At 32.7% G+C, this 19602-nt stretch overlaps 1 protein-coding gene across 1 annotated transcript in view; it reads left to right on the top strand.

The window, feature by feature from the left end:
- Positions 1-19602, top strand: part of Sesn (Sestrin) — a 273577-nt gene that overhangs the window by 170820 nt on the left and 83155 nt on the right. The window lies entirely within an intron of this gene.

Here is a 19602-nt window from a genome sequence, read left to right as displayed (position 1 = left end):
TTTCTTCCTAGCGCAGCATTCTTTTGAGATCTGAGAACGGGAAATAGTCGCTGGGGGCCTATCTGTAGAATACGGTGGATGAGCAAGCAATTCGAAGCTCAATTTATGGATTTTTTCTATCGTTTTTACTGACTTGCGACACGGTCCATTGTCTTGGTGAAGCATCACTCTCTTTTTCTTCAAATGCGGCCGTTTTTCGGCGATTTCGTCCTCTAAACGGACCAATAACGCTATGTAATAGTTGCTGTTGATGATCCTTCCTTTTTCAAGGTAGTCAATGAAAATTATTCCATGCGCATCCCAAAATACAGACGCCATAACCTTGCCAGCCGACTGTTGCTTTTCCCACGCTTTCGATCGGATCGTGCAATCCACTTGGATGACTGACGATTGGATTTCGGAGTGAAATGATGGAGCCATGTTTCATCTATTGTCACATATCAACGCAAAAACTCGGGTTTATTAAGCTCATCTTCAAACACTGCTCTGAATTTCAATTTACGGTCATTCAAAATCATTTTATGGATTTTTTAAATATTTTCATCGGTAACAACCTCTTTTGAGCGTCCACTGCGTTCATCGTCTTCGGTGCTCATTTCACCACGTCTAAACTTAGCATACCAATCCTTGATGGTTGATTTTCCTGGAGCAGAACCTTTTTATCCATTTTTTTCACAATAACAAAAGTTGCTTCACTCAAAATGCTATAATAACAAATTAATAATCCGACAACTGTCAAATTTATACACGCATCTTTTGAGGGTTAGGACTAACTAAAAAATATGTGGATTTAATTCTAGTAGCGCCATCGATATATCAGGCCGGGCACTTTTCAATTCACTTGTTAATTCTTACAAGTATTTGAGAAAAATCAGGTGATTTTAGGATAAAATTATAAATTGATTACATTCAGACAAGTAGAAAATTCATGAGTTTAAGTCGCAGATGGTTGGGGGGAAGTGTTACATGTTGGGCTGCTATATATTTTGAAGACTGAAAGACAGAAATAAAAAGAATTTCTGTGAAAATTAGCAATATAAGTTACATTAAATTGATACAAAAACAGACAAATATGGAATACAAATGGCGAGTCGCTCTCCTGATTTGTATATATTGAAATTCTTTTGGGTAAGCTAGCACGTGCTGTGTAGTCATATGGTAAATAATTTTTACACTGTTGAGCGAAAATGTTGAGACTGATTGAGGTTATAGAAAATAAGGGAGGATGTTTCCATTAATTAAATAAAAATTAAAATATTAATCAATTATTTTATCATTTTTACAAATTATATTTTTTACCTATTGGTTCTACGTAAGAAACTTATAAATAAACAATAGCTGTATCTTTGTAATATAAGTTGTAGAACCTAAAAGTTAAAAAATCATTTATATTTATTACGAATTGAAATGAAAAATCTCTGTGTGCTTAGATTTTGTCGCTAAGTCTATAATTTTATTTATTTCACGAAAGAAGAGATTAATTTTTAGATAAATTATGAAAAAGATCTAATTATCTCACAGAAGACCTAATTGACTCAAATTAATCGAAATAATACAAAATAACGCAGCTTTTGAAGCAAGACAGAATAGAATAGTATCAATACAGAATAGCTTTTCCCTAACTATAATTTTCCGAAGCTGGACATAACGAAGTATAAAACAGATATGGTAAATAGAAAAGATAAGAAACGGAATCAATCACCCTAACGCTAACCACATAAATAAAAAAGTAGAAGTACAGATCAATTACAGTACAAACAAGTTATTTGGTGTATATAAGCACTAATCAAAATCATTATATTTATCCGAACCAAAAGAGTAGAATACAATGAATTGGAAAAAATATTCAAGCTGTGAATGTACCGCAGATGTCTACCGACAACTCAGCAAATTGAATGATATATTTTTGCAAGAAGGCCAGTAATACCGAGAAATAGGCAACCTCTTGCGTGACAACACTCAGCCATAGGTTGCCAGTTGTGAAGGATACACTGTTACATATCGAATTGGAAGTTCTGGCACAATCAATACCTGCCCCTTGTGACAAGTTCTTCAAATCGCCTTTCAAAATGTTGAGGAATTGAGAAAAAGGATCGTTGGGCTACCTATCAACATCGATCTTTCGACACGGTCTCGCCATATTGCTAGAGAGATGTGAAGATATTGTATGTAATACGATAGAAAATATTTTAATTAATATACATTTGAACTTTTTTCGATAAATAACCATTTTAAAGTGTAAAAATTATCATAATACTTTCATTTAATAGAAATACGCATATGTACCTTACAAACAGTACATTCGACACTACTTTCTATATCTATTTCTATTATATATCTATTTCTAGAAATATACTTTTAAAGCCTGGAAATCAATTTATAGTAATTTAAGTGACCAGCTGCGCCATAGACAGCCTCGAAAGTAACATTTTTTGCCAGCTGTATCCATATCACAGAGTATAAATCAATAAAGCCAATATTCACACATCTTTATTGATTGAAGGACTACACCATAAGGTTCCAATAGCACTTGTATTTATATTAGACCCAGAAACATAGCCAAGAAATTGTTTAAAAATAAGACCTTGCCTATTGCCTATCGTAAATCTTGCTATCATCAGTCCTAGTATAGATTAATACTCAATAATAATTACTCAATCTTCATATAATCTATATTATTTTATTAATTATATATGCATATGATTTGTAACGTATTTTATTTGTTTTCAGGTATGTAGACAAACAACCCAATATGTAGCGGTAAGTTTTGTTTATTTGTAATAAAATTGCAATATATTACTAAAAAATATTCGTTGTTTAAAGTCTCTAGATCAATTTCCAAACGTTGTGTTTGACAAGAATGAACAACTACATTTCTATTCTAAATGAAGTCGTACACACCTCGAAGTATTCCTTAAAACTAAAAACATTTATACAAAATGTTAAATATAATTAATTGAGCCACTGGATTAGTTTTGGTCAGTGGTGGTTCCCAGTTTTGATTTTATTTGGTTTTAGTTCATAGACCATCATTCCTAACCCCTTCTTTTGTAAGTGGTGTTGAAAATTTTACTTTATTTCTCTTTGTATATCTCTCCGCGATTTAGTCCCATGAAATTAAAAAGTACCAAACATATGTCCCGATTATAAAAGAAGGTCTAATACTCCCTTAAATGGTGACTTATTTAATGAATACTTATAAGACCAACAAAGATAGTAATATGAAATATTTTGAATTGAATACTACCATTCAAAAGCCAAATATATATAAATAAATGCAAAATTTAACTGTGGACACATTTTAGTAATTGCAAATGTTGTAATTGTGTTAACAAAGTCAATAAAAATCGGCAAACATTTAGTATTAAGTGATATTCTATTAAAAAATGTAATTGTATAATTTTATTTTACTTTAATTCAGACAAGAGTATGAAAAAAAAAACAGAGTGACAAACATCATATTTATATAGAAAGTATATTGAAATATATTTACATCGAATCCATGCACCATATTTACATTTTTTTTAATTAATCTCTTAGAACGTCAACAATCTGCCCGTGGGCAATAAGCATTATTATATGATTTCAGTTACATAATATAACTATCCTGACATGTAGAAGATCACTTCAGTAAGTGATCTCCTGTACAACTTATAATCTAAATCTTATTCTAGATACTATTCTAACTTATTCTAGAGATATTAAATCTCACTCTATGTGTCTATTAATCAGGTGGTATGGTAATTTACGTTTGAGCCTATGCACTACACTGTCATCGTGCACATTTAACTGGTTGGAAAGTGCATTGGGGTGCACTAATAGTCTTTCAAAGTACTTCGCACTAACACTCCGAATCACACTCGTTATGGGTTCTATGGGGATACCGCGCTGAATCAGTTTGTTAGACACGTAATATGGGGCATCGACGATGACTCGCAACACTTTATTCTGGAGGATATCTATGTTAGATTTGCTAGTAGTACCTCACAGTTCAATACGATAGGTCCAAATGGGCCTAAGTATTGATTTATATAGCAAAACCTTGTTATCTAATGATAATTTAGATTTACGTCTTATCAGCCAATACATTTGGTTTAGTTTAAGCCTAAGCCGATTGCGTTTTGTCACTATATGTTTTATCCATGTCAAACATCGATGAAAATGCATTCCTAGGTATTTAACATTATCTGCTTGCGGAAGTTCATGATTATTCAATTTTACTGAGAGGCATATTCTTCTACTAAGAATGAATGTCATATGGGATATTTTGTCTCATTTGCTTTGATACGCCACGTTTTCAACCACAACTCGACTTTGTTAAAATGAAGTTGGAGCTGTCTTGTGACTGATATTGGATACTCGTGTGATGATAAAACCGCTGTATCGTCTGAATATGTTGCAACAGTAGTGTTTCTTAAGGTCGGTAGGTCAGCTGTATATAATAGATATAATAATGGGCCAAGAACACTGCCCTGCGGAACACCCGAATATATTGGGTGTAGGTCAGTGTATCCATATTTACATAAAGACATTGTATTGAAACATTTTTACAGAAAATCCATGAATCTTATTTATATAAATTATATATAACTAATATTTGTGATTTTCTTCCAATTAGTCAGTACATTTTTCCTATATCTTAACACCAGTTCTTTCCTTTTCTTTTTTATGTTCTTCCAGCATATAAAATAGTTTTGCACTAAGGTTCATTGCGAGGTACTTAACGTTGTTATTATATGGAATGATGTTATTAAATTATTTATTGTTATTAGTGGTTGATCCGTCTGATTATACGTGAACTGCACATGCACAGATTTACTTTCGTCAATGTTTCACTTGGTTCACTTGGCTGTTGTAATTTTCTCGTGGCTTCTTCGCTATTAGCTCCGACAGCAAGAATTGTAGTGTCACCAGCAAATGTAGCCATCATGATGTTTTCCATTTGTGATATATCATATGAGTAGAGTAGGTAAAGAATTGGCCCCAATACACTTCCTTGTGGTACTTCTACTTTAGCTTCTTTTATTGTAGAGTAAACTTCTTATTGTTTGACTCTAAACATTCTGGCTGTAATGTAATGTAAGATTTCAATGGCTCAAGGTATTATTTCGGTAAGATTTTCTGTAGTTTATGAAGAAAGCCGTCATAACTAACCTTTTCGAAAGCTGAACATGACCTTTTTACCTTCATAGGCTTGTTCAATTACATCTGTTATTCTATATACCTGATCAATCTTCGAATGTTTGTTAACAAACCCAAAGTGATGTGTAGGCATTAGTTTTTTTCCCTGTAAAAGTTTTAATCCTTTTCAACAGGAGATTTTCATATACCTGAGATATTACTGATTGGTACTGGTTACAGTGAGATAGGTCTTTATTTCATTCTGTGAACGCAATGAAATGAAACAGGTCAATTGAAAAGTCCCCGGCCTACCCTAGTAACACATTTTTTTGCCAAAATTAGTTTTTTTTATTCAACATAATTCCTTTCAAGGGTGATACACTGATTATAGCGACCCTCCAACTTTTCGATACCATTTTTGTAGTACGAATTGTCCTTTGCTTCAATGGCCTATACTCAGTTTTGACGATCACCTCTTCATTTGACGACAACGTATTTCCAGCGAGCATTCTTTTGAGATCTGAGAACAGAAAATAATCGCTGAGAGCCAGATCTAGAGAATACGGTGAATGAGGAAGCAATTCGAAGCCCAATTCATGGATTTTTGCCATCGTTTTCACTGACTTGTGAAACGGTGCATTGTCTTGGTGAAGCACCACTTTCTTTTTTTCAAATGCGGCCGTTTGAGGGACGAAAATGCGGCTGTTTTTCGGTGATTTCGTCCTTCAAACGGTCCAATAACGCTATGTAATAATCGCTGTTGATGGTCCTTCCTTTTTCAAAGTAGTCAATGAAAATTATTCCATGCGCATCCCAAAATACAGACGCCATAACCTTGTCAGTCGACTGTTGCGTTTTCCCACGCTTTGGAGCGGGTTCATCATGTGCAGTCTACTCGAATGACTGTCGATTGGACTTCGGAGTGAAATGATGGAGCCATGTTTTATTCATTCTCACATATCGACGTAAAAACTTGGTTTTATTACGCTTGATCATCTTCAAACACTGCCCCGAACCATCAACCCGTCGTTATTTTTGGTCAAACGTGAGTTGGCACGGCACCCATTTTGCATAGAGGTTTCTCATACCCAAATATTCGTGAATAATATGATGTACACGTTCAGTTGATTATCTTTAGTTCGTCTGCTATTTCATTCAATTTGAATTGACGGTCATTCAAAATCATTTTGTCGATTGTTTTAATGTTTTCGTCGGTAACAGCCTCTTTTGGGCGTCCACTGCGTTCACCGACTTCGGTGCTCATTTAACCACGTCTAAACTTAGCATACCAATCCTTGGTGATTAATTTACATGGGGCAGTGTCCAGAAACTCGGCATTAAGCCAAGTTTTTGCTTCAAATGTATTGTGTATGTAATGTATGTAATGTGTGTAATGTATGTAAATGTATTATGTAATTTATCTTTATCCATTTTTTTTCACAATAACAAGTTGCTTCACTCAAAATGTTATAATTCGCAAACTAATGGTCCGACAGCTGTTAAATATATACACGCATCCTTTGAGAGTTAGGGCTAACTAAAAAATGTATGGATTTAATTCTAGTAGCGCCATCTATGTGTCAGACCGGGGACTTTTAAATTCACCTGTTATATACATGACATGTATATATCATGACAAAATTAGCTTTATTCATCAACGTAACCTACATCAAAAGCCACACAATCATTCCAGCGCCGCTCTAACATTTCAATACCACTTTTGTAGATCGATTTATCTTTTGCCTCAAAATAGGCTTCGGTTTCAAGGATAACCTCTTCATTCAGGCAAAACTTCTTACCGGTGAGCATTTTTAAGGTCTGCAAACAGCAAGCAGTCGCTGGGAGCAAAATCTGGCGATTACCGTAGATGTGGGAGCAATTCGAAGGTCAGTTCATGTAGGTTTGTCATTGTTTTGATTGACTTGTGACACGGTGCGTTGTCTTAATTAAACTTTTTTTTTCTTTGCCATATGTGGTCGTTTTTTTGCAAGTTCGGAACGCTCCAATAACGCTATCTTTTGAGAGTTAGGGCTAACTAAAAAATGTATAGATTTAATTCTAGTAGCGCCATCTATGTGTCAGACCGGGGACTTTTAAATTCACCTGTTATATACATGACATGTATATATCATGAGAAAGAATCACTAAGAGTAATAATTTGAAAATATAATTAAAATACAAATACCAAATATGTATTTGTATTTTAATTATAACTCAACTACTCAACCCTAAAAACCAAAATAAAAATTGACATGAACAAATTCAAAATTAGTAATAAAACAGCAGAACAAAGAATTGATGGGCGGTCACGAAAAATCCGAATCCATAAGGAAGGATAGACATGGATAGGGCCTGATCGGTCCCTGAATCGCACTAAGGGATGGTAGCTCTTCGTGGGATTTTAAGCGAGTCATTCATACGCCCGATATACTCTAATATAAATGGATAAATTTAGCTATTATTAATAACAATAATAACGGAAAAAATATGCGTTATCGCCGATAAAATGTCGAGCGTTTTGACCTAGAAAGCAGCGTATGTAGCGACGAATCCGACCGCGATTCGAGATTTTTATTTTGAATTTGGAGGAGCGACAAGCGATATTTCGTCGTTTTGCGCCTACGTTCGGACACGATTTTCGGTCCTTTGTTAATTCGGCCTTCGGACGGCTTCACGTTCTGTCGCCCGCTCATTGTTCGGGCCTATTGTTTTTAAATCGATATAGACCTTATCCAGCCATTGTTGTTTGTCTTGAACGAGAAATTTCGCCGATATAAGGTGCAATGGTAATCGTTTCCGATCGAGGCATTTAAGCAGCTTCCAATCTGCCTGAGCTTTCTGATCATCAAGTAGTTGCTCAAGAAAACTGTTAACTGGAAATTAACTATTCTGGTTTTGTTCTTCTTGATTATTGCTGTCTTATTATTTCTTCTTAAATCTGAAATCTGAATCTTGTTTCTGTTCTCGCCCTTGACATTTTTTTCTTATTCCATTATGACCAGCTAGAACCAAATGGTCTTTTGCTGATGTCGCTTCGGGTTCGGGATGTGAGTGTTTTAGGGGTGACGGAGACCCTGAATTACGACTGGGATTGTCGTAGTTAGTTTACTACCGAGGTTTGTGGATGGGTAGGGATTTAATCAAGATGTTGTCGTGTTCTAAGGCGCCTATGGGGAACCTTACACTGAGCTGAGGTGCGTGAAATTCTTCACAAATGGTATGCCTGGTTCTAAACTCTCTTGCTAACGTATCGTGCTTATATATCGTGTTTTTTCATCGAAGCCCCTCCCTCGAGTTTTTGATGGTAGCTGAGCAGGTTTGTTCAAGAAATCCTTTTTTGCATCCCGATTCGTTCAGAATTTCTGGGATGGAAGGACTCTTCCAGCTAGACCTTCTCACGCTGATGGAACACGTATGCTATAGACTCTTAATAAACATTCCAAAATTGCACGATCTCGAACCTTCTTGAATTTTATGGTTATAGCCACCATAAGGAATCCTCTACCAGGTCTAAATTCTTACACGCTTGTTCTAGCCCTAGTATCTGCACCCGCCATTACCCGAACACTCGACAACGAGCCGACGAAATATCCTTTCGCGTATTTTCTGTTTGCTTGGTGCCTTTCTAGTCTTGACCTCGATCTTCTCTAGCTTCCCCAAATAATCGATACAATATATTTTTTTGTCTCAAGCTATAATTCTTTTCCCATGTCACAAGTATTATGAAAAACAACACTAAACAACGACAAAACAAGAAACATTGTTATTTTCTTATACTTAAAATTACGTCGCAATATACACATTCAGCTTTAAACATTTCCTCATTGTAAAATTTTCTTTCCACACCTCCATCCTTTCCTATAAGTGTAATATATATATATATATATATATATATATATATATATATATATATATATATATATATATATATATATATATATATATATATATATATATATATATATATATATAGAATAAAGTGATTATACTGGACAGTATAGATTTTTGGTGAAAATTTACTTGTAGTCCCAATAAATCAACAGGTGGACAACCGTATATGCTAGTTGACATATATTCATGTTAGGGCTGTCCCATTACTTTTTATCAAGTGACATTTTGCTGTGTAAAGAATTTGTTTTCTCAGCTCCGAAAATGTCGAATTATGGGGCAATAAAACACCATTTGCGGAAGGATTTTATGGGAGGGCCTTGAACGAAAGACATTGTCCCTTTTTATTATATCTCGTTCCTATCGATGTCATATTGAATAACATCGGTATGAAACTGAATATTAATATAACACTTATGGCTTTGGAAGAAGGGAGAAACTTTATTTACATCGCTGGTCTTTTATGCCATCTAGACAAACTATTCATGTGTGAAAAAAAGTTCCGGGTGTAACAAAGGAAACGCGTTTTTTTTTTCAAAATTAGCTTTATTCATCAACTTAACCTACATCAAAAGCCACACAATCATTCCAGCGCCGCTCTAACATTTCAATACCACTTTTGTAGATCGATTTATCTTTTGCCTCAAAATAGGCTTCGGTTTCAAGGATAACCTCTTCATTCAGGCAAAACTTCTTACCGGTGAGCATTTTTAAGGTCTGCAAACAGCCAGTAGTCGCTGGGAGCCAGATCTGGTGATTACGGTGGATGTGGAAGCAATTCGAAGGTCAGTTCATGTAGGTTTGTCATTGTTTTGATTGACTTGTGACCCGGTGCGTTGTCTTAATGAAACAATTTTTTTCTTTGCCATATATGGTCTTTTTTTTGCAAGTTCGGAACGCTCCAATAACGCTATATAATATTCACTGTTGATGGTATTTCTCTTCTCAATATAATCGATTATTATTACACCACGCACATCCCAAAATACCGGGGCCATAATTTTTCCAACCGATTGCTGTGCTTTCGGACGCTTTGGACGAGGTTCACCAGTTGCTGTCCACTCAGATGACTATCGATTTGATTCCGGTTTGTTACGTTGAAACACGGCCAAGCACTGTTCAGAATCGTCACGGTTTTGTGTGTTTTTTTTTAATGTTTTATGGTGTTACTACGACCACGTTTGAAATCATCAAACCAACGTTTTATTGTTATTTCTGATCAAGAAGCAGTGTAAAATTAAAAAACGAAAATGTTTTTGATCCATTTTTTTGAAAATAACAAAAGTAGTGTCACTCTTAGCACAATAGCCCACAAACTTATGAGTAGAATATTATGAAATTTGAACAGCGTTCTTTCGAAGGTTAGTACTAGCAATGAATGAAATAAAACTAGCGCCATGTATGTTCTAGGCCTGGGACTTTTCAGAACATATATTACAATACCCTCTACTTGTTATTTTTCTTTTCCACACGCTAGGAATTAGCTCTTTGTATCGACATGAATCATATATATAACATTTTACATAGCATAGCCTATAATTTACAAAACGACCCCTGAAAATTAATCCGCAAGTCTAATATTTAAGCCCGCTGACGGACACTTCTTCCGAATGACATTTATCCAGATAACGGGATGACCCAGTGTTCTGGTTTTTTGACGTTAGCGCTGCCGCGGCTGCTTGCTGCTCGTCGGACCACTCGTTCAATGGTGTTATTGAACCCGAAGGTTCGCGTTACGAAGAACGAACGCTTCGCCTCTGCGGAAAGATGTCGACCGTATAGCTGATAATTGTCGTGGTGTTTCGTGATCAATTATAAATGATTAGAATCGATATATATCGATGTTAATACGATGAGAGATTTTCAATAACATGCTACTATAAACTACGAATGATCGATATGTATAAAAACATCGATGTTTTTGGTGGCAAATAACTGCCTATTATATTTACGAAACGTATTAATTGTTATTGAAATTACAATAGTTAAAGGAAAAAATTAACATTCCCATTATTTTTTGGGTACACTGTGTAAAAAATAACTTTGACATGTGTTTTCCCTTTAGTATGTTCCGTTGCTGGTGAAGGAGTTGGCCAGGTTTGATAAAAAGCTTTTCTGAAGATGTGGATGTCTCTATGCAACATAAAGACTAAAGAGCTATTTTCTTTAACTTAGGGTAAGTGGATTCTAGCACTTTTTATAAAAGTAATGGGTCCTGTTTTAAATGAGCTTTTTAAATAAAATTGTAATTCTATATGCATGTTCGTGTCACGTTGACCAGAGAAAATGTTATTATGTTCGTTAATAAGTTTATAATTATCTTTCCATATATTCACAGCTTCTTTCACTTGTGTTGTAGAATTCTCCGTCGATTGATCATTTTCAATTTCTTCGTTCATTTTAATATCTGAAATCATTCTTTGATACTTCTAATGGCATGGATACTCCTCCGGAACAGTCTAATACATCTCGGAAATGTATATTCTTGAAACGAGGATCCAAGAAAGTGGCGACAGCAAGGATATTAAATATTTTCTGTTTGTAACAATCGTTTCTTCATTTATTTAATTACGTTATTTTTAAAGTTCTCTCTGTTTGTCTATTTTGGTTGGAAGCCCGTCACTTTTATAGTAAGTAATCTGGTAAACTTTACTACAGGTTTTTCACCGCAGACTTCAGAAGTCGTTATTTCTATTATAATTCCATATTTTATTCTTTTAACATCGATGTGTCTATGATATCGAAGTCAACATCGATGTTAGCTAGAAAACATGATATTCATCACCGATGAATATCAATCATTCCTGTTACAAACGAAAACCAACATAACAACATTATCATATAGTCCATCCAACATAATACTGAACTCACATCATCAAAATGTATGTTATCACATCAACTTTGACTTTTACTTGATTTTGGCTTTAACATAACAATATTCTAATGTAAATAAGATATTGTTTTATTAATTACATCTTACATTAGATATGCTTAGTACAATCTAAATTTATAAATTAATTTATTACTACTGTTCTGTTGTACTGTTTATTGTTAATTAATCATAGAACTTTATTTTGAGTGCCTTGGATTACTAATCGGTTTGTTTCAGTGCAACCTAAATAAAATAAAGAAATAAAAATAATGTTATCAAATATAATTTATTTTGACGTTATAGTACCTCTAGTGCATATATTTTCGAAGGACTTAAACTACAGTTAATTATAAAGTCACAATAGTTTGTAGGTTACAGTTGTTTTATTATATTTACATAAAATTCTTTTCTACACCACCTATGAAGTACAGAAACGTTTTTGTATGTAGTGAAAGAGGCATAATCCACCTAATTAACAATTGTATATCCAAACAATGTTTTTTACTTTCATTACAGAGCATATTTACCTTTTTATGTTTAATTATTGAATCTGATTGATCTTCGTTGCTGTGTTTCAATCATCTTACGTTTCATTTCTGTCAAATTATTTTGATATGAATATATGTCTCCTTATTTTTCCTTCTGTTACAACCTAAGTACATTTTTCATGCAACATTCTATTGGAGGACACCTCTATATTTTTTGATTTCATTATTACATTTCCTCCAATGTATTTACCTGTGAAATCATCTGTAAAAGAGTTTGTATTCATTATTCATTCATTCAGTATAAATTATCCATTCTCCCCTCATAAGTTTTCATTAAAAACTCATGTATAATCTAAATAATTATACACAACTCTTAAAGGCATTTTCAATTACTAGATTGTTTATTTCTGATCTATTAAATACTTGTTCACGATTCCACCATTTGTAAATTTCTTCTTCTGTGAATGTGGTGGTATGTATAGTATCTCACTCTTGACGAAACCTCTACATGTCCGTTATAATAAGTCTTTGTCTCCCTTCATATCAATTTTAAATGTGATGTAATGTTTTTTAGTTTTATAAAACTTCACAATAATTCGAAACTTTTGTTTGAACTTTTGGATATTGATGTTGAAATATATGCGTTTTGTTAAAAATATATTTCTAGTCAAAAAAAATAAAAATATTAATTTCAGTTCTATATGGAGATAGATATGTTACCTTTTCATTAATTTGATGCTTTCAACGAGGCTTAGTTAGCTAAGAATAGATACATTGTTCGAAAGACAATAATGACCAGCGAGAAGAAGAGCTATATCTGTTTGAGATCCACTCAACAGAAAAATAGAGAAACAGAAAAAATAGAGACGATTAATTTGGAAACCCATTAATATTTATTTATATATATATATATATATATATATATATATATATATAATATAATATCTAATATAATTTACCACGTCCCCTTTTTTTTACCACATTTTGTTTAGAAAATAGATAAGTATTAAAGAAAAGCATCGAACACTAAAATTATATCATTTTAAAAAGATTTATATTGATTTGAAGCAAGAACGATTGAATTTGGTAAAGAATAATGTTGTTGCATCAAAACAATACACAGGAACATATATATGTAGCCACTATGACAATAATTCATAAATAGGGCAACATATTCTCCAGATATAGCACTCTGTCACTATTTTGTGTTTCCCAATCTGAACAAACGGCTTGGTGGTAAGGGATTTGGAAAGAATGAGGTCATCATTGAAACTAACGTTTATTTTGAGTACCTCGTGAAAACCTATTATTTGGGAGTAATACAAAAATTGGAAAACGTCTGGATTAAATGAATCGAGTTAAAAGGAGATTATTTTGAGAAATAAAACTGTATAATAATTTTTCACCGAGACTCTTTTTTAACGATATTTTGTTATGAAATTGCCCTCGTATCGTTATCTGTTACATTGTATATCAGTATAAAGTATATTATGTTGACATAATAATTTTATGCCGTAATATGAATCGATTATGATTCGATTATTTAAATCGATACAATCGATTATTATAATCAACACTAATTTTCGAATCAGAAGCAAGGAAGGGGCACGCCTACCGTACATCGTTGCCAGATGTCTCACTGTCACCGTTCTGTTTCTTTCTTGTTGCCTATCGTGTGCCACTCGATTCCTAAAACAATTAATCATATATCTATTTAGATAGTTAATGAATATTTATAAAAACTAAGTATTTACAATCAATAATGAATTAAACTTTTAATATTCTTGTCTTAAGTTATTATACAATGGCTACTGCTGAGTTCTGCTAATAGACAATCATCCAACATAGTATTACTATAAGCATTTACTAGTCAATTATTATACTAAGGTCATAAATTGTTGGTTCCCGATTTTATGATGATTTTTTTCGATAAAGAAAACACGATATTTATAATGGATAGTTAAAATGTGTTTATTTAAGGCATTAACCATTCGATTCTATATATTTTGGCAATCTCTCAGACAATTTATGGATTATGTAGTATGTTACTTGATGAACCAAACCATTCATCAAGTCATTTTTAACTTAACTTCTTCGAAATCTCCATCGATGCGAAAAAGCGGTAGTCGTGCGCATGCGATAAAACTTCCGATCCAAGTGACTCTTTCCTGATTCGTTTTCAAACAATTCACAGTTAAAATTGATCATTTGTCATCGGTATTTGATCAGTATTTCTCTGGCTTTCGACATTTCATATTATACGACACTAACCCAGTCCCATGAGACTCAGAACATAGTCTTGCATGTCATAGAAATTTCAAGACTTTCTTTCATTGTCTTTGAAACAGTATGCCTCCGGCGATTTTTCTATTTTCTAATGGCCTGTCATTCAATTCATCTTCTCATCCTTTGGATCTTTCCAATTGCTTCTAGTAGTTCATATTCACGATTCTGATTTGGCTAACGTTCAAGTTTTTTACCAATTGTTTTTGGTTTATGTTTGGTCTTCATCCAATAACTCGTACAATTCCGCATCTTCAAACGTTTTAAACCTATCAGGACGTTATTTGTCTTAGACATTGAATTCGAACACATTTGAATTGTTGTCATGGTTGCAGTATGATCACTTTCAGTATCTACCAGCAAATGGTGACTTTCAGCGGCTGATTTATTTTGATGAATTCGTTTTCAGATACAAAATTCGACGTTTTCAAAGATTATAAATCGATAACGCTGTTATTTTGACGGAACGTAACTTATATAGTTTTGATGTTAATGTCAGTAGAATAAAATGACATTTGTGTCAAATCATAAGATTCTATACTTAAGACTAGTAAAATCTGTTACAAAAATCGGAAAGTAACTACCACCCCCATCAAGCCTTATATTTAATTGTTACAGTTTAGTTGGATTCAACTCTTATTTCTCTTTGGTACCCTTTTATTTGTTCTGTATTTTATCTCAACCTTAACTGGTCCCTCCTATTTATATCCTTTCATTTTTTTACCCCCTTACGACATTCTATCGCCGGTTTTCAACCAATATTCGAATGTCTTCTCCAAGTTTGTTGTTTATTTTTGATGAACCCATATCTACTATATCCCTGAGTGTTCACTTTTTTTTTGTTTTTCTAATTTTATCTCCTCTTGTAATACGTTTGGAAAGTCCAAAGGATAAAATATTTAGGAGCATGCAATAGTTTTACAAATATTTGTTTTAATCATTTTTATTACTTAATTGCTTATTAAATATTTGTTCATTTTATATTATTCCATCGTGTTTTATTTGTTACTCATCCAACATAATCTCTTTACCGTTAATTTAAGTAATACTATTTCTGTTCTTAGATATTTAAGGAAATTAATATTTAGTATTAACAGTAACGATTGGTCTGTTCAATTAGCGTTGGTATATATCTGCAATAACAATTTCATTCAGGTTTTTTTAATTCGGTTAGACCTAAACTTCATCATTATCCTCGAGATTCTTTAGAGCTCCATACCATTTCTTATCAAAATAATCACTTTTAAATCGTTGAAAAATTAAGCAATAATTTTGATCATTCCATGATTAACGTTTCTATACACTGAATAACTCAATAATACTGAATAGGATGTAATTATATACAGGGTAATGTGCAAACGTTATAAGAAGGAAAATATATCGCGGAGTCAAATAGATGCAATCCTTTAGTATTTTTTATTTAATTTTATGATATATCATTCCACTTTCTTCCATATTTATCTTTAGCTACTTGCTAATGTCAGTTAATAAGTCAAATATCAGAAATATCTATCAACCCTCTGAACTCAACTAACACCACTCAGCGTTTTACAATTTTTAAAATATTACAAATTATTAAACAAAAAGATTGCTTTAACTATTTCATTGTAAACAAATACAAAACACTAATGATCTTACCACATACACTTACATTTTGTGCTAATGGTAAATCCATTTAATTTCGAGCTCATCGTGTAGTTCTTCTTTGGTTACGTATCGATAAAAATTGGTCGAAGAACTCTGTTTTAGCCATAGAGTAATGGAGATGCAACTCAATAGGGGACTCTGGCGCAAAGTTTTGCTTTGGCCAACATCCAGAGGGAGCCATAATGGGCCATTCAAGTAAATTGATTGGTCGATTTAAATCTCTATTATAGGCACCTGTAAGAAAAATATTTTACTGTGTAGACATTTGATGGGCTCATTAGTAATGTTTGGCACGTGACAGCCTTGACGTCATGTTTAATTGACCAATGAAATTTAAATAAAAAAACAATTTTTTTCTGAAATAAATTTCTTAAATCAAATTCAATTGAATATACATATAAATATAATATTTAAAAATAAATAAATATAAATATAAACTATAACAATAAATATAAATCTATAATGTAAATATTATATACATATATATAAAACCATAAGAAAAAAACTTTGGTGCATTACAAATCAAAATTATCTCTTCCATCTGTCCGTTAGTACTTTTAATATTTTATCCAAAAGATCATTATGGAATCTACAATTGAAGGGTTTTAAATTTACTTTTTTTAAACATTTGACAACAATTTTGTTATATTATCGGGGTGGAAAAATCGCTGAATAAAATAAGACATAGGTCAAAGACCTACTGACCGTATGATAAAACATTTTGTTAGAATCTTGCCTGAGAGATATTGTCTTGCCTCTATAAAATCAGTCTCACTTTCTGAGTCTACTGATTTATTCATAATTATATGTTATTGTATGTATGTTTTTTAAAAAGTTTTACTAAATAACGTGAGATGTACACTACGGTACAACGTAAAACTTTGTTTGCTCTTATAGGAACATCTGGACTGAAGTTATAATTTATAGTAATTAACATTAAGAATGAGCAAAAAGAAGGATTCTGGCTGAATGAATACAAACTTTACCATTACCTTCTGGAGTTTGTTCAAGTGTCCATGGTACTTGTTTCGAACACCTTGGTTGTGGGCCTGGAACGATGGAAATAGGCACTACAAATATAGTAAGACAGTTTAGAAATTAATGGTAACAATTATGAACAGAAATGTGACGCGCTCCTTCAATTTACCTTCTATATAATTTTGATTTTGATCCACTTCCATTTGTACATATTCTGGGCTCGTGGTATTATTTTCACCATCACTAAATTGTTCATAGGTACTTAAAGAAAAGTTTAAATGTATCACAAAAATGTCTCACATGGTAACGATCATAAATCTGTTTCATGTTTAACCCAACCATGTTAGGATTTTTGATGTTTTCTATTCATTTCTTAAAGATCGCTTTTTTAACGGAAAACGATGATGCATTTCCTCACTATCTGTGCATCCGGGTACACAACACTTCCTAGAACGGGAATGCATTTTACTACCGACTTGTATATAGTAATAAAATAAAATAGTAATTTAATGTATAAACGTCATAAAAAGCTAACCACACTATTTTCAGTATAGGGCATATTGAAAATGACGTGCAAAATAAACAATCCATAGAACGAAATGAACCCATCAGATTCCGCCGCAGCTCTTAGTATAGCGAATAAAACAAATAATGTGTTAAAGGTAGCGACATCTACATGTTGGACGTCGCGAAACATTTTGCCAAAATTTCCTATGAAGTTAAATCTCTATTTCTCTATGGTTTTAGCATAGTTAGGTTACTAGTGGATTTGTGTTCAAACCCTGCGTTAGTATTGAAAAGATTTGTGTTGACTATTTATCGACAGGGATAATTTTGACGATTTTAAACCGGCTTTTCAAATGATCGAATCCCGATTATTTTGTGTGTAGACTTTAAAAACAATGAGGGAAGGTTTGTTTGAAAATGATTGGTCTGAAAATATCACGATTTCCAGCTAAAATCAATTACTGAGGTTGTTTAAGAAACATCAAATAAATCATCATCATTTAAAAACTTATGAGTATTAAATAAAATTTCAGCGTGTTGATTTTAATACATATACACTCCGTGTGTAAAGATTATGTAGTCGGTGTACATATATTTATTCGTGTTTATCGCGACATCGAGTGTAATTTACCTCTTGTACTACATAATCTGATTGTAGTGGTCCTGTTATCAGGCTGTTGTTAGGTAGACAAATGAGCTACATTGTTGTGGGGTACGTTTAAGTAGACGACTAATATAATTGACTTGATATATAATGAATTTTGTGTTTTTCCATGTGAATTTCGATGACTTGCTCTAGATAATGTCTTGTATATGCACATATATTAGATATATGACCTAATTTTTTATAAGATCTTTATTTTTTAAAGGAAATATTGTTCATTATTTTCTATAACTTTGTACCATCCCTCAACTAACATACGTATGCTGTTGAAAACGTACGTCCCTGATGTCATTTCTCGATCTCTTTTATATTCTGATGAAATTATTCCCATTGCTTTTCACTGCATCACCTAAGTTTTTCGTAAGTTTTTAGTAAAAAGTGGACTTTTAAGGGTCACCAAAAAAACAAGAGTTTTAGACTTAGCTTCTTTCTCCTTTATAGTCATCCTTCGTTCAAAGCTGTGATCAAATATCCATTCTAATTCTAATAAACTATCACTATATTTAAATAATACTTTAAATCTTCACATAGTATCCAAATATCATCTAAAATAATAATATCATCTAAAATAATGGGGTACATTTGTACCCCATTATATACCCATTATGTACTACATTTTTTATATTGATCCCAATATAATAAATTGTAGTAACGCAGATAATATATAATGTGTTAACATTATATATAATTAATAACATAATATTTGATTATATGTCCTTATTAAATAAAGCTATTAAGATTACGCCTTCAAATAAAGGGAGTCCCACAATTTTCAAAGATTTTAATATGTTGCCATTTATACGATAACTTGTTGGTAACAAAAACAATACTAAATAAGACATTAAGAAGAAAATACCTTCTTTTTCATAACCCACATGTAAATGTTGATGAACAAATGTATCCAGAACATGCCAAACACTTGTCTTCGGAAATCTGTCTCGTGCACTTATATAACCAAGTTCCTTTATCTGACTAAATCTAATGATATCGCCATACGTGCCATACAGACGGTGGAATAATTGAACAAAAGCTTAGTGTTTGAATTTTAGAATTAATTATAATCTGAATTATCGTTTTAAATCATCTGATTTAGTGCCACTTACTGACTTTTGTGTTGAAGAATGAGATTCAATAAATAAGTAAATGTGCATGGA

Source organism: Rhynchophorus ferrugineus, unplaced genomic scaffold (assembly GCF_030347505.1).
Source record: "Rhynchophorus ferrugineus isolate W39M unplaced genomic scaffold, kcgeb_rfMv2 rfM10, whole genome shotgun sequence".
Classification (NCBI taxonomy): domain Eukaryota; kingdom Metazoa; phylum Arthropoda; class Insecta; order Coleoptera; family Curculionidae; genus Rhynchophorus; species Rhynchophorus ferrugineus.
The sequence above is the reverse complement of the archived record's forward strand: the minus strand, read 5'-3'. Positions and strand labels throughout refer to the sequence as shown.